This window comes from Lissotriton vulgaris, chromosome 11, assembly GCF_964263255.1.
Source record: "Lissotriton vulgaris chromosome 11, aLisVul1.2, whole genome shotgun sequence".
NCBI classification, from domain to species: domain Eukaryota; kingdom Metazoa; phylum Chordata; class Amphibia; order Caudata; family Salamandridae; genus Lissotriton; species Lissotriton vulgaris.
The window spans coordinates 12,896,446-12,920,653 of NC_141699.1; the positions used below are offsets into that span (position 1 = coordinate 12,896,446).

At 43.1% G+C, this 24,208-nt stretch overlaps 1 protein-coding gene across 1 annotated transcript in view; it reads right to left on the reverse strand.

Moving 5' to 3' along the window:
• The window catches only part of SFSWAP (splicing factor SWAP), a 125,461-nt gene that overhangs the window by 90,064 nt on the left and 11,189 nt on the right, over positions 1 to 24,208 (reverse strand). The window lies entirely within an intron of this gene.

Below are 24,208 nucleotides of genomic sequence, written 5' to 3' on the forward strand. Positions count from 1 at the left end.
GGTACTGCTTTTCTGTAAGAAGGCCCAAATTCCTTCTTAACCGCGATCTTTTCTCTGACTAGATCCCCAATCTTTGGAATCCAGACAGGCCTTGCTGGGGCTGTTGCGGGTGGTGCCTCGTCAGTGGTACTTGGCTGTTGCTTTAACTTTATGTTGCTTAAGGATTTTCTTGTTTCATTCAGTTCCTGTAAAACAGCCAAACGATCTTTGATGTCAAAGTCTGTTGTTTTTTCTTGTACCACTGACATCTGACTATCGAGGTCCTGAACTCGCATTCTAATTCCGAACAATAGTTCGTATGGGCTGAAACCTTTTAGAGAATTTCTTGGCATGTTGTTAATACTAGTCTGGACACTTATTAAAATGTTTGACCCACCCAGCGCCTGAACCTAATACCTTCGCTGTTATAGATTGCTTTATGTCACGGTTTTTTCTTTCTACCACACTGTTCCCTTCCGGGGTATGACGGACAAGAATACCGCAACCCAATTCCCATGCTAGCCATGGCCTCCTTATAGGCTCGAGAGCTGAAAGCAGGACCCTGGTCAGAATGGAACGTGGTAATTGCGTATATGCCGATATAGACTCGCAAATCTTTTATAACCGTTCTAGCGTCAGCCGAGCGCTGGAGGCCTCTTTTTTTAAGTGCTGTTCGTCTTAACTGTTAATAGGACGCAGGATGGGGTGTAGGCAGCGTTACGCTCTTTCTGACTGGTAGCCGGTAGCAAGGTTTGCTACTGCGATCCCTATTACAGTTTTCACAGTTGTTTGCATATATTTGGTGTTCTACACTCATTCCCGGCCACCAGAATACTGATTGTAATTCAGTCAGTGATTCCTTAATCTCTCTGTGCCTTAGACCCAAACCCATGTGTGCGTCTGCTATTAAAAATATTCTCCTGTTCGTGTTTGGAATTACTCTGTCCCCCACTCCAGGGATTCGAGCAAAAGGAACGGAGTTTGCATCGATTATGTATGCATAATTGAGTGGATAGTTTACGGGTAGTGCTGCACAGTCGCCTTTTACGGTCGTGTTTACCGCCAGCATGGTTTCCCCGTCTATGTATCTATCTGTACGCTTTTTTGTGGCTACGGAAGCCGGTTTAGTTGCTTCCGCTTTGGCTGTATTAGCCAATGAATTCCCTGCAACGTGAACGCCATCACGTTGAAGACTCTGTGCGTGAATCACGTGAGTCTTTTGTAGTTCTTTGTGTAAAAGAGCTACCTCGTTCCAGAGCAATTTATGCTTTATTGTGGCACCTGTGTCATCTTTGTAGTCGTTTTCGATCCAACTCTGCAGTTTATTGTTGTAAGAGTTGACGCAAAAATGAGAATCGCACACTATAAGTGTCGGGAATTCACGTTCTGCATTTTCGAGCGCCATCTTTAAACATCTGATTTCAGTTCTCTGAACCGAACAGTACTTTACTGATTCAGTTTTTGTTACTTTCGGTGTAATTTTACCGCACAGCCAACGACATTTAATAATCGCACATGCTGCATCGTAGGATTTTCTCTCTACGTTGAAATGCTGTACAAAGCTATCTGTATAGATTATACAGGCGTATTGTGGTAGAGGCAGAATTTCGATTGGCAGAGGATATTCTTCTTCATACTCTAAATCATTCAGTTCTTCAAATTGCGGGGCGAAATAGTATTTCACATCTTCCGCTCCTAGAGAATCTATGCACTGTATCCATTTCGGATCCAGTGACACTGTAGGCAGGTTTACTGGGCTGAATAGCGCCTCGAAGGTGGATTCCGCTGTAAGGATATTAATCCGTTTGCCGTGTGCTAGTTCTCGTTCATTTGCTAATGCGATTTGCACTGCTTTCACAGTTCTTTCTGTGGGACTGAATGTTTTTTCTGCTTGTGTGTACAAGTGAGATTTAATTGAAATTGGTACCTTTTCTCCCTCATTAGAGGTCAGGTACGTGAATCCGCATCTTCCTGGGATGACTCGGATTACAAGATCGATCGTGTTGTCACGTGTATCTAATTTTGTTTTTGCTAACATGTCTGTTTGCAGTGATCTCAAAATTTCTGTGTGTTTTTGAGTCCAATTGATTTGTTTAACATCAGGTTTAATTAGTTCGTAGAGAGGTTTAACCCTCTCTGCATAATTTAGAATGTAAGTTCTTCCGAAATTCAGAAAACCTAGTATGGATTGTAAATTCTTCAGCGTTTTTGGAGCTTGGAGTACAGCGCACTTCTCTAAGAAGTTGTCCGCTAGGCTTTTCCCTTCACTTGATAATTCGTACCCTAAAAACAGTACTGTCAGATGGGCAATTCGGGACTTTTTAAAGTTGAATTTGTAACCCTCTGCTGCGAACCCAAGTATAATGGTGTTCACTCTTTTCAAGTGAGTATCCAAGTCGTCGTCTGTGAGATAAATATCATCTACGTAAGATAATGCTTCATCATCATAGATTTGTAGCAACTCTGTTACCCTAGCTGAGAATAGTCCTGGGCTGTTCTTGAACCCCTGTGGGAGTCGACAGAATTTTTTCTGCGATCCAAAGGCAGAGAAAGCGGTCAAATATCTGCTTTCTGGTGCAATGTTTTGACAAAAGAAACCATTAGAAATGTCTAATGTCGTTTTATATTTTTTCCTAACTATGTTATTCATTAGGGCTGCACTATGCGAGTTTTGTACTGCAAATGTTTTGCAACATGTATTAAGGTGTCTGCAGTCCAAAACTAGACGATATGAATTGTCTGGCTTGGAGACAGGAAACAAAGGATTGTTATTTTGAGAGGTGCATGTTTCAATCACCCCCTGGTACTCAAGTTGATCTAAGATCTCCCTGACTTGTTTTTTAGCTTCTTGCTTTATGGGATACTGCCGTTGGGCAGTTGGTTCACTTTTTAATTGGATTTTGTGAGGCGGTGAATCCTCATCCCATCCTACATGATTTTTATATAATGCAGGTGCCTGGGCCACTGCCCATTTCCTTGCATATGTATATTTTTTGTGAATCGGAATGTGATTCGAGAAGGCAGGCATAATCACTTCTTCGCCACGAGGGCACTCCCTGACAAACTCTGGGGGCCAATCTTTTTCAGCTAACAGAATATCATAGCCTTTTGAGAGCTTATCCCAAAATAGACCCTTAATTTTCCTAGTCTTATCACCCTCTATACGCAATGTTATTTCGTATATTTTATGGGGCTCGCTAAGTCTGGCGTCGGCAGTTTCAACTTGAATGAATTCATTCGTGTCCACTGTCTCCAGATGACTCATCAAGATCTTGCGCGCTATACTGATTTCTGCTGCACTGTCCAACATTGTCAATGCCCACTCCCCGTTTTTCAACTGTGTCCTCAGTATTCTCGGCATGGTTGATTACTCTAATACTGGCTACCTTCTTTTTCTGAAATTGATATTTTTTACTCTGAGCAGGTTCCTTGTCTTTGGACTTGGTGTGCTCTCCTGGGTCTGACCGTCCTCTTCTTTCCGAATTCTGTGGAAAAGATCGAGAGGAACGTGTATCAATACTTTGATATCTATCAGGTTTTTTCAGATTATCCCTATTTCTAAGGTTATATCTTTTCTCAGAGGGCTCCCTCTGGGGAGACTGGCGTTCTCGAATCGGAGTTCTTTCCCTCCGTCGAGGAGACCTTCCTCTGGACTGGAAAACTTTTTCCTTTCGAGTGGATTGTTTATTTCCATCCCAGCTCTTTTTAGGAGTGTTTAAATTATTTTTAACAAATAATTTTTCAGGATTTTCGAGCAGTTGGGGCTTTACCGGTTTCCCACCCAAGCTGTCTCTACCTAATTCTTCATAGCATTTTTCTATGATTTTTGCAAGCTCAACAGGATCTTTTATATCTGTTTCCTTCAACTTCTGGCGAATCGCCACAGATGCTGCTTCTCCTTTAATGTTGGCTAATAATATAGCCGTGACCTGCTTGAAGTCTTTCAGTAATTTCATACCTAGATTTAAAGCGGGCTCTGGACCGAATTCATTTTGAATCTGTTTTAGCACTTCTGGTATTACCGCCATAGACGGAACACCGTGTGTTTTTGTGTAAATGGAAGCAAAGACTGTACCCCAAGTGTCGCAGTCCTCCACGTGTGGTGCGATTCCCATAGGAAGGCAGATGGTCAAGATTCTGTGTTTCTCTATAGGGGTAGTATCAGGAAATACTGCCTCTATTTGAGTGATTTTCTGTGCTAACCAGAAAGGAATTTGTTCCCGTTTTACGGGTGTTTTACCAAGACATGACTGTATGTTCTGTGGTGTAATTTTATTTGTGTTCCCCTGATGAGGGGTCAGCTGTGGTACATTAACAGCTGGCTGGACTGTTGCAGTCCGCATTACATATTGGACTAATTGCCTATGTATTTTTATTAATGTGTTTAGCTGTACTAACAGCTCTTCCTTAGACATTTTTACAATGTCAGGATGTGGTGTGTAGCTGGCTAGAACCGGCCACGTGGCTCCTGGTCTACCTAGTGGACCAAGCCTAGTTATGTGATCATTATGTTTTAGGGCGCCATTTAACCAGAGCAGGTGCTCTTGAAATTTAAGTGGAATTTCAATCTCCTCGAAAGGAGCGTACTCTTCCGGAGGTTTCTCTATTTTGTAATAGTGAAACTCTTTTGTTCTAGCGTTTACCGCTGGAAAGTTTATCCATGAATAGAATACCTCTGTCTGCCGATACTCGTGAACCTCTATCACGAAATTTACTGTACCACCCTGAGGTGTCAGTCCGTTTACTATAAGTTTTAAAGTTATAGATCTTCTTAAGTGGACCGGGATGTCGATAGCAGCTGGGTCAATCTGTAGGAGACTCGAGTCTTCCTCTATTAGTTGGGCTGCCAGTCTAACTGCTTCCCTTTCTTCTTCACTGTCTGTCATTTTTTTTAGAAATGCAGGCTTTGCAGAGTAGGTCTCCAAGGAGACAAAGATTAGGTGCACAATATTTTGGAACACTGTATCCTTCAACGTTGAATAAACCAGAGCTTTACATAGGAATCTCTTCCTACTAAGGTCGGGCGGATTTTAACCTTTCACCCACTCCAGACGTCTATTGGAGTATTTACGGGAGAAAGGGGTGTGAAATATGCACGACTGAGTTACTTTAAAAGTCTTGCGTTAGTTTATCGCCTTACCAAACGTTGGGCGCCATGTAGTGTAGTTCCTAGTTTCCCACTAGGCCCTGCGCATTGGAATAACATAAACAGTAGTATCGACGTGGAACTGCGGATATTCCAGGCCTCCACTGACTATGCTAAACTTAATTGGGTTGTGTTACCAACTAGCTCAGAGGTCACTGGAAACTTTCTTCTCTGCATAGGAAGTGATCAGCTTCCTTGGCACAGACAAGAAGGGATTCAGCTTTCCAACAACCGTGCAACATGACAACTTTTGCTCCTCAGATCAAGAGTCAATCTCTAGGGTCGTGTGAAACAATAGACATGTATTTCACTCAGTCAGTCTAGTGCAGTTTACTTTCACGAGATGTAGAGAATAGAGAGACGGGCGTTTGTCAATAAAGGGTTAACATTTATTGAACAGTCTTTCTTCTCGTACAAGAGAAATGTATTGCCACAATTGCAAGAATTGTTATTATAAAAAGTACGTACAGTAAGATAAGTATTGCGAAATAGAACTGTAAAAGCATTGATATGGTTTCTTAGCCATACAATGGTTTAAAAGTAATAAAACATATATATAGTCATATATACATTAGGCTAACATACTCAACTGGCGCTTCTAACTAAGCCTACCCCAGTGTGCCTGACCTAAGCCTAACACGTGGAAGGGGAGTAAGTAAGTAGCTTTAAGTTAAGTTGGTTTTGCCAAGGTTTGTTTCCAGAATTCTCGTCTAAGGGTTTAGTCAACACCATACCTCTGAATAGAATGATGGAGGATTGGTATCTCCTTCAGGGGTCTCTCTCGATATCCCAGTCACCCGCGAGGGTAGATCGGAAACGCCGGAGCTGGATTTCTCTGCACGAGAAAGGCAGCGGGTCTCTTCAGCGCGTCGAGGAAGGAGGGGGGACAGCGTCCGCGGGCAGCTGGAATCTGCTGGATGTCTTCGCAGAGGACGGCTGTTCAGCTCCTAAGCGTACTGCACCATAGTTCGCGCTCTAGCAGCGATAATGGTATCAGTAGCTTCACCACCACAGGGACAGCAGGCTGCAGCGACAGAGTGCTAGATTTACCAACACGGGGTCTTGCAGGCAGCTGGCATCAGCAACAGTAGCTCTCATTGCTTAAGGCAACGTTGGTAATATTTATACCTGACAGGTGCCGGGTTTGACGCAAGTTTGCTGGACATAAGACGTCAATTAAAGATGTCACTCGGAAGTGATAGTTATCAGTTGCTCATTAGAGTTCCATTACTAATCAAAACACAGCAAGCGGGGATTTCCAGGTTTGCTGAGTTTTTATCTTGTTGAAGAACTCGGGGTGTTATCTAGGAATATCAGATAGTGACTACTGCTCTGTCATTGCACTAATTGGTCGCAAAGGAAGTGGCAGAGAGAACTATGCTGGAATGTGGCTCTGTTCGTGTGAGGCCAGAGATGACTTTTCAGAAAATCGCACTTGAACGGTTATGCCAATATAGGGAATAAATGGATTTATAGCCGAATAGGGGCATAAGGTCACAGTATCGATCAGAAACCTAGATAAACACGCAACAGGGGGAGGGGTCGTAAAGCGTCAAATTCAATGGCTGAAGGGGACAGACAGAGACAGCAAGGTACATCTCCCCATCCCCTATAGACCTAGCCAGATAGCAGGCTTAAGGAAGGACTGCACAGACGCCAGGGAGAGGGAAGTTATGGAAATGTGACATACTGGAGGTTGGTTTAGCCAGCTCTTGCTCCTCTGCTGAGACTTCAGCCATATTGAATTTTGGAAGAATGGTGCCCTCTGGGAGATTATTGTGCCACACTTTGAAGGAAATGGTCATGCTCTGGGGTGTTGCCCTGCACCTCATTGGACAGGAGCGCCCTCCTGGGTTACCCCAGAGAACACTGAATACGTGTCTGAGAGGTGGAGTGCCTCTCACCTCTGCTGCTTGCAACTGAGAGAAGGAAAAGGGTTGCCAAGCTGGAAACTTGATTTGCACCATCAGGCCCTGTACTGTGAAAACACTGTGCCTGCTGCATTATCTGGAACTACACGCCTTTGGGTTTCAAGAGGAATAATGAGAGGGCACCCTGCAAGCTACAGAGGAACAGAGCTCACCTGCGTCAACTCCACCGGGAGTCTCCTGCCTGGAGTGATTTCAGAATGTTAAGGGATTTTCTGGCCAGGTGCATTCTGGGAATGGTGGTCCCAAACTTTCAAGGACCATCTTGGGGCTTCCAGACCATTGGATTGTGTTTTGGACCCTCTGGAGCCTCAAGAGGAACTACAGGAAGAAGTTCCAGAAGCATATTTAAAACACAAGCAATAATCCACCTTCCAACAGAGGCTATACTTTGAACCATCCCATTATGGAAAAGGGGGAAAAGAGCGAGAAAGTTGTGCCCTTTAAATCATCCCCAGCTATTACTTTTCTTTTCTAAATGTGCCAGCCTAAAAGAAATAGGGAGAAAAGACCTTAGGCAAGTGGAATTTCTGCAAATAAAAAGTGAAATGAGGTCACAAAAGTTTTGATGTATTCAAGGCTGGCAAAATCAACACCAATAAAGGCAGAAAATAAGATGTCAAAGCAAGGGATTAGGTTAGTCCCAGAATCAGAAGAGACCATAGTGGGCAATCATGAAAAATTATTCCTGAGACACCATGCGGGACTTGGACAAAGGCAAGTTAGACTAATTGATCAGGCAATTACGGAAAAGGATGATATCAATATGACTGCGTCATGCGCTGGTTCCGCTAAAGGTTGGAGAGACGTGAGCCATGAAAATAGATATGTGAATCCTTCTATACCAGCCTCCGGGGAAGAGGGGGGATTAAGGGAAATAGATTAGGATGTTGTGTAGTCGCCCAGCCTTGGGGTTCTTTCATTGAATATTAATGGGTTTAGTAGAATTTCAAAACTAAAATGTTTCAAGAAGTTAATAAATCTCTATGAGACTGTGAATCTGCAAGAAACATGGCTGTGCGATGAAACCCCAATATTCCAAGGTTTTGTTCGTCCAAAAAAGTCTGCTATGAAGAGGCATCAGGGACGCTCTGCCTGGGGGACGATTACCCTTATATTCACCAGAATAGGTAGGTTGGTGACACCTCTAAAAGCCAAGAATGAAAGCATGATAATAAGTGAACATGTAAATATGGGGGAGGGGGCTGAGGAGTATAGGTCTGAAATGGGAGAGTTGAAAGAATATATGGACTACCTATGTGACTGAAAACCACCATAAAGATACACTGAGGCTGATGGGGGATTTTAACCATAAATTAAACCCAAATAAAGTGAATATCTGGTTCAAAGAAATTTTAAGCTCCTACAATTTAAAGGTGGGGAGCTTCCCCAAAACTAAATGGTCATAATGAGGTATGGCATTGGGCTAGTATCTGGGCTTCAAGGGGCTTGTTTTGTCTGATTGGTAGGATGCAGACCGACTGCCCAACACCTCGGGCATTTAAGGTTGGCAGGCAATTATACTCAATGGAATATATATATATTTATGCACTCCTGGGAATTTGACAAGATAAGAAATTTCCAAGTGGTGCTTGAAGGGGGAAGGGATCACTACCACCTTAAATTAGAATTAGTTAGAGGTAAAGGAAGGTTGAGAGATTTGGTGATTCCTGTGCAGATGGGCCACCAAAGCGACTCACCACTAGAATAGCAGATGAATGCATGCAAAAATTAATTCACTTCCAGCAAAATGCAATGCTGAAGGATGCCTCTGTAAAACATTAAGGGCTTGATGTAGGTAATTCTAATTTACCACTTCTAAAATACCAAATCATACCGATTCGGTATTTAAGAAGAGGTAAATTAGAGGGGGGAAATGTAGGTATTTCAGATTCGGTAAATACCGAATCGTTAAGATTCGGTATTTACCAATTCTGTAAATACCGAATCGGTAAAGCCCATTGATGCCTATGGGCATTGAAGCCCATAGGAATCAATGGTCATTACCGAATCGGTATTTACCGATTCGGTAAATACTGATTTTTGCAAGGGTGCAGGGGGTGTCACTTTGACACCCTCTGGCACCCCAATTCCGGACTTGTGTGCCATGTGGCACACAGACATGCCCTAAGGGCATGTCTGTGTGTCACATTGCACAGGTGTGCATGCACAGATGTGCATGCACACCTGTATTCGGTATTTTACCACCCAATAGGATTGAGTGGTAAAATACCGAATCTGACTGGCCTTTGGGACTCAGAAGAGTCCCACCTACATATAGAAGTTACTGAATCGGTAAAAATACCGATTCAGTATTTTACCGATTCGGTAAATTTACTGAATCAGTAAATTTACAGAATTGGTAAAATAGGCCACCTACATCAGGAATGACCATTTACCGGTCGGTAAATGGCCACCTACATTTGGCCCTTAGAGTGGTAGTACAACATTAGTAGCCGGGTGGTACAGTGTCTCAGGGTAGATTTAAAAGGGACTAGGAATGAGAAGGCTCAGAGCAATCGATGCAGGAGAAATATATGGTTTAATGAGGAATGCAAGAAATTAAAGGCACAGATGAGGAAAGGGGAAAGAAACATTCAAATAAGATATGAAATGGAAAGTTCCAATGGCCTGATGAAGACAAGGAGAGTGTATAAAACCCTAATTAGGGATGAGATAATAGCCCACTGAGAGTGCCGTTGGGGAAATCTGCTGGAAGCAATAGAAACCAAAAACGCAAAATATTTTTGGAAATTAGTACAGGAAGGGTCAGGGAAAACACAGGGTACGTTGAACTGTGGGTGGGAGAAGAGGTATGGAAGGAATATTTGGAGGAGATGTATGGCAAAAAAGTAGATTCAGTGAGAAAAAGAGCAACCTTTTTGGGTAGAAGAGGATGAGGAGGACATTAGGTCCCATTTTACATTGTGTAATATTGGAAGCATTATTGCAAATCTCACCCCGACTAGAGCTGACGGACCAGATAACCTCCCTGCTGGTATTATAAAAACTCACCCGGAGTGCCGGGCAGAATTCTTGTATAGGATGTGTTCTGAGATTTTAGAAACAGGGCAGATACCCGTAGATTGGAGAGGTGCAATTATCAGACCCATCCCTAAAAGGGTACATATAAAAACCTCTAAGAACTATCAGTTGATCAGTCTCCTAGACAAGGGAGAAAAGGTATTTGCAAAAATTCTCTTGGGAATGTTGAAGGAATGGGTTGATCTGAATCACATTGTGAGGAGCTTTGATAAAATATGACTTTCCAAAGGGCCTTCTGAGTCTAACTTAAGAGTTACATAAGAGTAATTGAGCTCAGGCCATTATGGAAAATGAAGGGAGCTTGACACAAAAAATACAAATTAATAATGGGCGCTCGACCTCGGACCTGAGGATCTGGGTTCAAGTCTCGGTAACGACGCCAAACATCCTGTGATTCTGGGCAAATCACTTAATCTCCCCGTGCAAACAAAAATGAATGTGTCCTCATGTAACGAAACTGGTGCTATGTAAAGCGCTCTGATACCCGATTCGGTTCAGGTCTAGTTCGCGCTATATAAAACTCTGCACAAAAACAATCACTTGCGGTGATTTCCTCTTCCAATGCATGATGTAGAAAGCAGCACGTATTAAAAGAGGAACAAACGAGGAGAAATGAAAACATTTATCCTCGTTGCGCCACCCCTGGGGGTGGAGTAGCAGCTGATGCTTGTCCAGATTTACAATTGCTCGTAAATCTGGAAATGCATCAATGAACATGGGTGTTGCGAGGGATCACCTCCAGCAACACCCATGTCACGCCCCAAACACGCAACGGGTTGCATGAAATGGGGCGAGATTTATGACCACACATAAAGTCACACAGGGTGGCTTTACAATTGCTTGTAAATTTCACGCAGCAGGTTGCCCTGTCGGTGCGTCATGCAGTGTGACGCACCAATGGTGCAAGGGGCTCATTAATATGCCCCTCTAAGTGCGGGTGGTAGTAGATAGTCTCCCAGTGGTGCAAAAATGAAATCTTGCACAGTGAACTGAAATTGCCAAAAAGTGTAAGTAAAAATCTAGTGACAGGCTGTAGGGAAATGAAGGTGAATTTGGGTTCACAGAACCTACAAATTGTCATTTCAAAGAGTGAGTTAAGGACATTAGGTAAAGACCGGTCCTATGAATATGATCAGCAGTATTTGAGGGGGGAACAATCGGTACAATTTATGTTAAAATCTTGGAAGAATAAAGAGTGGTGTCCGTATTACCAAATCGTTGCTTTAGACTAAGGATTGGAATTAACCCCTGTCAAATGAATGACAAGGTTAAAATTTGAAATGATCTAATCAGTACGGAACTGTGCTTGTGATCTGGACACAAAATGTGATATTTTGCCCATTTAGTTTGATTGTTTAAAAGTTTTACCTCAGTGGAGAGAGCTTTTACACCCAGTAATTTTTAAAATATGGAAGCTGGAGTTGCGCGCAAGCTGTAGAACTTTTTACTGATACGCGCTTTCTGGATATAACATGTGCCATAGAGAGGTAGCAGTCAAAAAGGTAATTTCAGTGTAAAATAAGATTGGTGTTTTAAGTAATTTATGTGAATGGTATAATAAGGCTAGGCATTCACACTAGTGAGCACATTTTTAAACATGATTGGATTTTAACAGGATTTTATTAGATGAATTTTAATTATGGCAAATTATGCCTGTTTAAAAATTAAAATGTCTATTGTTATTATGGTAGTAAAGTGGTGTGTCGTTTAAAGACCTACGGTTTAAATAAACATGAATTTGACTTGACTTGACTTCATGGCAATATTCAGTAGTACCACCAGTATTCTGTACGAATTTAGGGGCATATTATCAAGCAGGGTGTTAAAAATTATCGCCGTTTTAGCGGCAGAAAAATGCCGCTAAAGCGGCGATAATGAGCTTGATAATATGACCTTGTGAATTCCAATAGAAACTCATGTTCTGGTGTGAGCATGGGTTTCTATTGGAATTCTCCAGGGCATATTATCAAGCCCATCTGCCGCTAAAACTGTGATAATTTTAACGCCCTGCTTGATAATATGCCCCTCAGTGCTCATGAAATGAAAGTTGGTGGCATCAGGACACATCCGAGGAGTCTTTTCCTTTAGCTGCTCTCATATAAGTCAAATAAAGCCGGAAGCAATTGTTATAGGATCTGCCCTGAACATGATCTCGGTTCATACCATGTCTCAATTTCCCTGGATCGCGTCCCTCATCAAAAGCCTTCAGCCGGCTCCGGCTCATGCAAACAACTTCACACAGAGAGATATAAGCAACCTGCCCTCTGTGGCCAAGGTGAGAGGGCCCTCAGGAGAAGAACACTGAGGCACACACCATCGTGGACACAGCACAAGTCAATTCATGATTGCCACTTGTGGATAGGATCTGTATTGATAACCTGAAATCACAGGGCCCGTTTCACGGAACTAACTTAAGATAAAATCCTGAACTTACTACCATTTTGGTATTCACAGAAGGCACTTACTCATTTTGGTATTCACAGAAGGCACCTACTCATTTCGGTATTCACAGAAGTTAGGAGTCCTAACTTTAGGACTTCTAAATGCCTTCTGTGAATACCGAAAGTCTTAAACTTGGGATTTTTCTCAGTTTAGGAGTAGTAAAGTTAGGACTCCTAACTTCTGTGAATACCGAAATGAGTAGGTGCCTTCTGTGAATACCAAAATGAGTAAGTGCCTTCTGTGAATACCAAAATGAGTACGATGGCAGCTTTTCACTGCCTTTTCGTGCCGGTCTGTCCGGCACGAAAAGGCAGTTGGAAACTGTCTTTTGGGACCTATCGTGCCCCTCTATGGATCCCTGCACCCGGTGGCAGGCACATTGGGTGCCGGCCACAGGGTGCAGGAGTGAACTGCATCCCTGCTTTTCTCAATGCAGGCATGCATTCCGCTCGGAATGCATGCCTGTATTGTGAAGTTCGGTTGCATCGTATTAGCAGGGCCGTAACCCATGACAGCAGGTCGGTGGGTTACTGCTTCTGACCGATGTCGGACGGACCTGAGTTCGTTCAACATCGGAATAGACCCCAAAGAGGGAATTTCTTAAAATATCAACTGCGTTTTTAAATCCTCAAGGGGCAATGTGTATTACAGAGTGCAGCATTTGTTTTGTCCAAAACGTCTTTGAAAGGAAGGACTATATTCTGTTCAATGATTGTCTATACTAATTATAACAATTACCCTGGTGGAATATCGGAAGGGGCAATTTGAATGGGCCACAAGTGAGAAACAACTCAAAAAACATGGTTACAAGTTTTTCAATGTAACACTGGAACAAGTAACACAAAGTAATGTTTTCATTGTGCAATGCTTTTGCGTTGGTAGCATGTTAGACATAATATCAGAATTCTGCTGCTACTGACAGACCCAGGCTTAGATTAACAGTACTTTGATGTTTCACAAGCAATTTGATGCCAAACTACACTGGTTTGACGTGGCAGGACACAGGGATGCCAAGCCTACACAAGGAGAGTACTGGGGTACTCCCTCTGCTTAGACACCACCCCAAAAAAAACACACACAAGGCGTACATAAAACACACAAGGCATATGTTAAAGCAAATTCTACATCTGTCTTACAATGCACGCTGAGACACTGATCACGGAGGTGTTTGCTTTCGGAGGGAGAGGTGTGCCTCTGGTTGTTTATGAATTATACGTTGCCGCTTTACATAATAGCTATCTCTGTCTACCCACAAGTCAGGCGCCAGACACCTGAGCTATTCCTCAGGTGAGCATGCGCCCTCTCTCCAAGGGCCACAACCCATCTTTGATGCTTGATTTCTTCTAAAATGTGCCCCCAGCCCTGCTTGAGTGCCTGAGGGCACCCACAAAATACATTGTAAACTTGGGGCCTATTAGGATGGCGGACGGACCAGCGTCCGTCCGCCTTCCCCGAGGTGGAGGGACCGTCCGCAGGGGCAACGGCGTTCCCTCCGTGCGAATTAGGATGTGACCGCCACCCTGGCGGTCACATCCTGTATATTTTACATTGCGGCGGGTGCTGCTTTAAGCAGCACCCGCTGCAATGTAAAATATGCATGTGTAGCCTTGGCATGCACAACTTGGCAGGCACCGCATGGTGCCTGCCACCCTGTGCATGCCAAAGCAGGGGGGTACCATAGGTACCCCCCATGTGCACCCCCCCATGCCCCAATACCCAGTGGGCTCGCAACGGGCCCCCAAACACGAAGGACCACATGCTTTTCCACGGCGGAAAAGCCGCAGCGGAAAAGCATGTTTTCTGCCCTATCCTAATATGGCTGGCGGTGTCTGATTGACACCGCCAACATATAAGTGCATTTCTGCCACGGTCGGAAGGCGACCGTGGCGGAAAAGCGGCGGACGGTCTTCCCGTCCGCCGCTGACCCCCCAGCCATCCTAATGTGGCGGGGGTCTTTGAAAGTACTGCAGCGGTGAATCCGCATCCTCCGGGCCGGCGGTGGCTTCCGCCGGCCCGGAGGATGCGGATTCACCGCAATCCTAATCGGCCCCTAAATTCGTTTAAGATATTATGGAGTCTTGCTTTCCCTGTCTTTTGTAGAAGTTACATTGAGATGAATTCGCCTTCCCTTTATTTGTAGATGTTTGACCATACACCCCCGCTGATCTATCTCCATGCCCTTTAAGTAGCCCACCTTAGCCTCGATTACAGGTTGCAATTTACTGAGGGGTGCAAACTTTGCATCAGTAGTTACCAGTAGGGGGCAGTCACAAATCACCCATACCATGCAGTTACGAGTTAACCCCCTAAAAATGGGGAATTACTGTGAGGACCCAGATGTATCTGCTTCCTCGTGGTATCCCTTTCCATGCTGTTTAATGCACACATTTGTCACTTGCTTTCTGTAGGTGGTAAGGGTATGTACTGTGCTGTGGTAACATTCGGCAGGGGGCGTTTTTTAAGCTTCGTTGGAGAGAGAGAGATTGTGGGGGTGAAGGACGAGGTGGATAATGTTGACTGGGATGGGGAGCCTCTGACCTCATCTGAGGTTTGGGAAGAGGTCATGGCTCCAACGCATCCTTTGCCAACAGGGATTTTACTTGCTGGATTTTCCGGTGAGTAAAATCAGGTTCATTGTTCCTGCACCCTGTAAATAAGAGTGCAGGAATGCAGAAACTTTTATAATTTTGCAGAATGGAATTCCTCACGGGAACCAATGCCTTTTATAGGCATCTTGTGGGTGGGCTTATTAGGCAGAGTGAGTGAAACCCCATGAGGCCTGAGAACCAACGAAAAAACAAACACAGCCTCATCTACTTCAGATGCCCATAGTTGTTGAAGTTGGGGGGGGGGGTCGTTTGGGAACGAAACGACATTCACAATTGTTTCTAATGTTTACAATACTAGTTTCCATCCTTTCAAAGACAAGAATAACATCCTAGAACAATGGTTACGACCATCAGGTGCCTCTTGCTGAAAGGAAGTGGGGGGGGGGTCTCCTGTTCTTTGAAGCAAAGGAAGAGGCAGACAGTGAAAGAAGAAACAAACCTGCTTGCCAGAGTTCCTGCTGCCCGAAAAAAAATTAAATGTGTGTGATTGGTTAATCAGCAGATGTCACGCGACCTTGGGAGCAAGGGCTTTAATTGATGGAGTCACTTGAAGCGTCCTGGTGACAAAGCCACTATCATATAGGCACAACCGACCAGTTAGGACGAATTCCTGGTCGAAGGAGGAGACCATTGCCCTACTCTGATCATATGAACCATCATACAGCAAGAGAGGGGAGAGAATCAAAACAGTACCGATCGATCCCAATAGAACATCCAGACGGAATGAAGGAAAACCCAACCTCAATAACTTACAACAAGTTCAGTTGACTGGCGAATCGAAAAATCTGAACCCCAGTAACTCAGGGAAACCTATGAAATGCCTTCTACTCAACTGTCGTTCTGCAACCAAACATGCATCAGACATAGCAGACCTCATCATCAACAAGGAAATTGATTTAGCAATCCTTACAGAAACATGGCTATCGGAATCATCATCTCCATCCATGGATCTCTTAGTACCTCCCCAGTATAACATTGTAAGACTAGATAGACTAAAGAAGATAGGAGGAGGTTTAGCCTGCATTCACAGATCAAATATTGAGATCAACCAAATACAATCCGACCCACTAGCATCATGTGAATACCTAGGTCTTAATATAAGATCAGCGGACAATCAAAGATGCAACCTGCATGCGATTTACCACCCACCAGGAGAGAACGCCAAGTTCATTGAGCAGTTAATGGAGATCATAATGGTCAACTCTAACTCTGACGCCAATAACATTTTCCTAGGCGATTTCAACTTACACTGGGATGACTGCAATGACAAATTGGTGAACGTGCTCAAAGATTTCCTCTTGGAACTAAACCTCACACAAGCATGCATGCAGCCTACACACTCGAAAGGTACAACGTTGGATTAGATATTATCAAGAAACAAAGACACATCAATTCTCTCAATAGACTCGTGTGACTGGTCGGACCATCATGCCATAACATTCTTGATACCCACTTTGAAAAAAAACAAGACCTTGCAACCCATCAGGCTAAAAAAATGGATTCGAGACACAAAAGAGGAGAACATTGAGCTACTAGTAGAATGCTGTGAGAGAGAACTAAAGCCACCCAGCAATCTGCAGAATGTAAACAATCTGACAGATCACTACACAACATCAGTTGCGAAAATTATCAACAACACCATGCCACTAAAACTAAAAAGAATTACAGAGAAGATAAAAAATCCATGGTTCAATGAATCACTGAACGAAGAAAGGCGAAAACTGAGAATGGCTGAAAGAAAATGGAGACAACACCCATCATCCCCTGAGCTGAAAGCCCTCAGAAAAATCAGAAACCAATATAACAAAAACATCATCAACTCCAAAAAGGAATTTATAAGATCAGATCTCGACAGTGCCAAAAACAGACCAAGGAAATTATTTGAAATCTTAAAACAACAATCAAATAAACTAGCGAAGTCTGCCCATGAGAACACGAAAACACTACTAAGCTGCGAAGAATTCTCGTCATTTTTCACGGAGAAGGCTAACTCGCTCGAGAAAGAGCTCAAAAGTGCTGCGGATAACCTACTCACTCAGCCAGTAGATAAGATGGATACCAACTTGGAAACAGTCTGTAAGAAGGCCAAAAATAAAGCACATTGGGATACCTTCAAATTATATGATCAGAATACCGTAGCCAAAACGCTCTCGGATATCAAACCTAACAATCATTATCACGACCCGCTACCCGCGAAATGCCTAAAAGAAATCAGCCATATTGTTGTACCAATCTGGACCAAAATTATAAATGCATCGCTAACGCAAGGGATCCTCCCAGACTGCCTAAAAACAGGACAAGTCGTCCCCATAATCAAAAAACCTACAGCGGATGCATCAGATCCGAATAATTTTTGCCCAGTGACCAACATCCCTTTACTTGGCAAACTAATCGAGAAATGCGTGCAAGGCCAACTGAGCCAACACATCACCAACTTCTCCCTACTAGACGACTACCAATCAGGATTCAGAGCAGGACATAGCACAGAAACAGCGATCCTCCATATTGTTGACGACGCTCTTCAGGCCCTAGATCGAAACCAAGCATGCCTACTGATTCTCCTGGACCTATCTTCCGCGTTTGACACAGTAAACCACGAAGCACTATTGACCAGGCTACAAGATAGGATGGAATTGTCTGGAAATGTGCTGAAATGGTTCGAATCATTCCTACGGAACAGAACACAGAGATTCCTGGTCAACCAATCACTGTCACCATCATGTCCTAACTCAATTGGAGTCCCTCAAGGATCAACACTATCACCAGATCTGTTTAACTTGTATGTCGAACCTCTTACAGAAATGCTCCGTAATGCACAGATATCTTATCACATTTACGCGGATGACACGCAAATATACATAAAGATCGCCTCCCTGGAAGGCATTGAACAAATTAATAAGACATTAAAAATGACATTGCAATGGTCAACAAACAATCATCTGAAGCTAAATGCTAACAAAACCGAGTTCCTATTAATCGCACCACCAAGGAGCCATACCGAAATGAAGGAATGGACCAAGCTGGTGACAGCGCTAAACTGCACCCCAACCCTAGTCAACTCAGCGAAATCTCTAGGGATCACTTTAGATGAGAACCTCGACATGCAAGCCCAAATTAAGTCAATGGCTAAGAGTGCCCGTTTTCACTTGAACTACTTAAGGAAACTGAAACCATACATCTCAGAGGCGGAGCTTAAACTAGCAGTCCAATCCCTAGTTATCTCAAGGATCGAATATGGGTGCTCCACCTTAGCCGGTCTACCTAAAACGACCACAGCACCGCTAAAAGCATGTCTCAACACAGCGGCAAGACTTATCACTGGTTCGAGGAAATTCGATTGTATCTCTCCTCACCTGAAAGCATTAAACTGGCTTCCCTATGAAGCTAGAATTCAACTAAAAATAGCATGTATCACCCATAAAGCGCTCCACTACAACACACCGAGATATCTAGCATGGAAAATTGAACTATCAGGAGGAAACAGACCAGCCAGGAGTGCCAAGGACCTGCTGTTGCGACCAGCCATTTTCCGGAGAAAAAAAATCTTACGACCGAGCGTTCTCGGGAGCAGCCCCCAGAATATGGAACTTACTACCTCCAAACATTAGAAAGACTCAGAATACAGCAACATTTAAGAGGGAAGTGAAAAGCATCTTGACGAGTAAATACCTCACATAGCAAAGACTTCTGATCAAAAATGAGATTTATTGTTGTCCTAATACAGAGCATCTACGTATCTGGAAGGGAAAGATGCCTATGTGAATGAAGACAATGTGGAGCGATGATTCGGGACAGGAGTCTCTCCTGAGACCGACTTGTATCCTTACTGCTACCTCATGATAATATGAATACTCATACTTATATATGCACCTCCTGAATGACGTATAATTACCTACCTCATATTTGTTTGCGCTTTAAACGGTAGGCTATATAGACTAGTATCTAACCTAACTCTTATTGTAAACGCACATGTTATGTAAATTTATATTTACTCTCACTTTCGAATGCCATATAAGTATCTACCTCATATTGCCATATAAGTATCTACCTCATATTCTGACTTTAAAGTGTTACTACATATGTTAATCATAACCGACCTCATAATGTGAAGCGCTCTGATACCCACGGGTCTTGTTCGCGCTATACAAAACTTTACAATAAATAAATAAATAAATAAAGGTTTATTTTTTGGGGAATGTCATGTAAGGGTGTTATCCGCTGCTTTCTGGAGTGCATCCTACAAATGAAAACGTGGTAAAAAAGGTTTGCCGTGCACCAGGTAAATTCTGATTGTGTATTACTAAACATATATATTGTATCGCGCATGTTTTGTTCCGAAACATATAGGGGCAGATTTACTAACAAAAGCGATGCAAACTAGTTCAAACATTTGATTTGGGATTTTTCTTTTCAGTGCAAAACATTATTTTTGCTGGAAAGTAGCCCTAAAGTAACACAAATTGAAGCTAGCCCTGTTGTGTCAAAGCGGCATACTAAGGGTGGCACATGGGCGTTCCCATGAGCACACCCATGTTTTTTAATGTAAAGTACCATTTACTAACATTTGAAGACACTGCTTTCAACAGAAAAATAACAACTTTTTTTTAGGCTGGCTTTCACTTGGAGAAATGTTTTTATTTCTCTAAATGTTTTCCACTTTGCCTGTGTACTGCAGCGGACAGCACATGAAGAAACAGTGATGTGTTGAGCTGGTAACTAGACTTAATATCGAAAAAAGAATATCAACTGGACATAATATCGAAGTAAAAATACAGACTGACCAAAATATCGAATGGACATAACATAGAGGTTAAAAATATTGAATTGAAGGTAAGTAATATTGTCAAAATATTGAAGTTTATAATATAGGCATCAAAATATATCGAATTTTTAATAATATCGAGTTTTTTTTTTTTTTTTTTAATTTTTGAAAACCTTTATTGTGCATTGGTAAAAGGACAAATACGGGCCCACAACCATCAGGCCGGCCGCGAACACTGTTAAAGCACCAGCGCATGCAATACGGTGACACAGTAACACATTATTACCATAAGCAAGCATTTAAAGTTACACTGTAGGTCATCGTGATACCATGTCTCAGGATCAATGAAGGTTAATTTTAAATGTTTTTCATTGCAGCTATTAGACTTCGACTTCCGTTGTTCAATTTTAAATTGTAAACTATAGACTAAGAAAGCAGAGTCCGTGCAGGCGTAACAGGACAATAGCGACAAATTCACCACATAGTCCAACAACCCAGAAAACAAGTCCCCCCAGGCGGCATGGCGGCTCAAAGTGTGTGCAGCACGGGTATCAGACCTAACTTCCCAGCCAATGTCCACCGTCACCCGCCCGCTAGCAATCTCAAACACGGACCCAAGACAGAATAAAGAAGAAGAAACGAAACGAAGAAAAAACAAGGCACCATAGAAACTGAAACCAGGAAACTAAAAACCCCATCCCCAACCCCCCACCCTACACGCATGCAGAGGCTACGGCCTACCCCCCCCCCCCCCCCCGGCAGTGTGTCTGTCGCCCAATAAACCCGAAATATAGAACAAGGAAGAAAGAAGGGAAAAGAAGAAAAAGTACAATAAGACCTGAAATATAGAGAGTAAGAAAGGAATATCCCAATCTAAAACTCCCATAGAATTATCGGAGGAGGGCCGATCGTATTTATCCGTATCGCCCATCATGTACAGTTTCGGCCGCCTCACCCCCAGCCCCTAATCGACACATTACCAACGTTCAGCACCCCCGCCGAACCCCAACAGTCTCGGCAATGCAGTCCGCAGCGAGTAAGAAGAGGAAAAAGCAACATCAACCTTGTCCCTTGCGGTCCAGTGTTCCAGTGAGGTATAATAGTGGAGAAGCATTGTGGAACAGGAGAAACAGCCGGGATAACCACTGCGAAACAAGGCACCGTCCATCAATGTCCATCACTTGCAGAGCCATTCGAACCACAAATGTTCCAAACGAAGCAGCGCACAGCAGTAATCCTCCAGATGCGAACAACCAAGGCGAAAGCAGCGTGACCAAAATGAGAATGCCAGACATTCCGCCATTTCCCACAGGAGGCTCCAAACATGGCGTCCAGGGGCGACTCCCCAGCGCCGATGCAAGGCCAGAAAGTATACTTTCCTCAACTGTTGTGGCAGGCACTGTGGCGATGGTGAGCGGCTCTCCCACCTTCAGCGCTTCAATGCGACTCAGGAGAGGCAGCTCGCTGCAGTCGAACCCAGGGTGTGGCGAAGCGCTCTGCACGTGGAAACCAAGTCGGCCATTCGAGAAGTGCGGGGGCAGGATGGCGTCTATCCGGCCACCCAGGTCACGGGCCTCGCTACACAGGGCATCCCGCAAGGCATCCAGGGCACTCAGAACATCTCCGATATGGAAGGGCGTTTCGAGCGGGAATGATGGAGCAGCTCCCTGAACCCAGGGCTCACAGACAAGGTGCAATCCCCGTGCACAACTGTCAGCAGACATTCTCAGCAGCCGATCACCGCACCGGTGCTCCGGCAAGTGCAGCCAGGGCGGGGGGACCGGGGTAGCACCCTTCATTACAGCTCCATGAACCGTGGCAGGACAGCGGCGATGGTAACAAGTGCCCGCAACAGTTACCAGCCTCAAGCACTCAGTCCAAAATGGCCCCCTTTGAAGAGCTGGAAGACAATGGTCCGACGGAGGTATCCGGGGAAGCAGATACAATTGTAGCAATGGGGCGATGGAGCCGTGGGAACGTGGGTGGCCGATAAAAAGTATCGCGCTGCTGTGGGGAAGCTCAAACAGCTGCCGTGTGCCGCCGGCCGTCACCGTCCCGTTTGCAATGGCCGAAGGTATCTGGAGCAAGACGGCCTCTCCCGAGAACAAAGGACCGTCCCCGTCGGCACACACCAGCAAGGGAGCAGGGGTGTTCAGACACTTCTACCGCAGGAGGATCGACGGGGAGCACATCGCTGGAACCGGCGTCGCTTCCCGGGTCCGATACTGCATCAGGAAGACAGGATAGCTCGCAGGAGGAAGAGCGGCTCGGTAGGGAAGCGGAGTAGTCGGCGGAGCCGAGGGCTCAGGCGGCCATGACGGTTGCCGGCTAGGCTCCTCCCCCCAATATCGAGTTTTTTAAAGTGTTTTGTATGTTAGTATATGTATGAAAAGTGTATATTATTTTTGTAACGTATGTATAATTTTTTTAAAGCAATGAATTTTATGTTATTTAATTTTTGCGTCATTTAATTCTGTAGTGGGTTGTGGGGTTATATCGGAATCGGGTGGGAAGTAATTTAATTATAGTAAATTAAATATTCATTTTTAGGAATTATTAATTAGTTATTAATTAAAGTTTGCTTTTTAATTCTGTAGCGGGTTGTGGGTTTATAGGGGAATAGGGTGGGAAGTAATTTAATAGTAATTAAGTAATAATTTGTATTTACTTATTGGTATTGATTTTTAATTCATTGTTAAATAATTTTTAATTGGTAATTAATTTTTATTAATTGGTAATTGGTAATTAATTTTTATTAATTAATGTTTAATTGGTAATACATTTTTATTATTTGGTCATTCATTTTTATTAGTTAATTAATTTTTAATCGGTAATTAATTTTTATTAATTGATAAATGATTTTTATCAGTTAATTCATTTTTAATTTCTCATTATTTTTTATTAATTAGTAACTCATTTTTATTAATTGATTAATTGATAATTATGTTAATATTATTAATTTATTTTCCGTTGCAGGTTGTGGGTTTATAGGGGAATAGGATGGGAAGTAATTTGATTGTAACTAATTACATATTGAAACTATTTTTGTGTATTGATAATTAATTTACTGTTATTTGATTATAAATTTTTAGATATTTTTATTATTAATATTTTTTTGTTTTTGAAAATTAATTTGTTGTAAATTAATTATGAATTGGTAATTAATTTTTAATAATTAATATGTATTTGTATTTATAATTGATTAATTGTTACATAATATGTAATTGGTAATTAATTTTAATTAATTTTTATTGGTATTGAAATTTAATTTATTTTTATTAATATGTTAAATCATTACTTTCTCTACTGTTGCACTCACTGGAGTGGGAATAGTCATTTTTACCGTCCCGCTATCCAACGCTTTCCCTACTGTTGCACTCTCTGGAGTGGAAATAGTCATTTTTACCCCTACGCTATCCAATGGTTTCCCTACTGCTGCACTATTAATATTTAATTTATTTTTATTAATATATTAAATCATTACCTGAAATCAGCAGAGGACAGGGATCTCCTGGACTTACTGCTGACGGCAGCAGTGAAAATGGTCCTGACAAACTGGAAAGACACTTCCAAGACATCGTACAAAGGATGGTTCCATTGGATCATGCATCTGAGAGGAGCTGACAATTTACCCCTACAGAGTTCACCCTGGAAACCGACATCAAGAAGGATGTGGGGGTCACTGGACACCTTTCTAGACTCTTTTGAGCCCCCATGAAACACGGGAGAAGCGGGAGCACACATCATGGCTCCTCGAAAGTAGTAATACCCGAACAGGAATGTACCCGGGATTTAAGCTTTAGACACAATTGTCAGACGAAATGTATGTGTACTAAAACTCGTCGTACCTGTCCTCTGCCTATTTCTTTGCCTCATAGCTCTCTTCTTCTTTTCTGTTTTCTTTCTTTTTTCTCTTTTCACTCCGGAACACTAACATTAGTGGTTCACACAAAATGGGAGGATACTGGTAATTTGATGTGACGTTGTAAGCCCTGTTTAGAGTTCAAATAATGTGTTCCTGTATCTTCAGTTCACCACAACTTACACAGACAAAATACTGGCTCTTACATAGGGCCTTCTGGACTCCTGCCAAACTTGCAAAGGCAGGCATAAGGGACAGCGATACGTGCTGGAACTGCCATAGGGGGACAGGGGACCTACAACACCTCATCTTCGAATGTCCAAAAGTCAAGACGTTCTGGATGAGAGTGAGTGACCTCATCAACACGACCATAGGGAAGAACATACAGCCAGGCTTCATAGGGCTAGCCACAGCATTCATGGCACCAGACCTAGA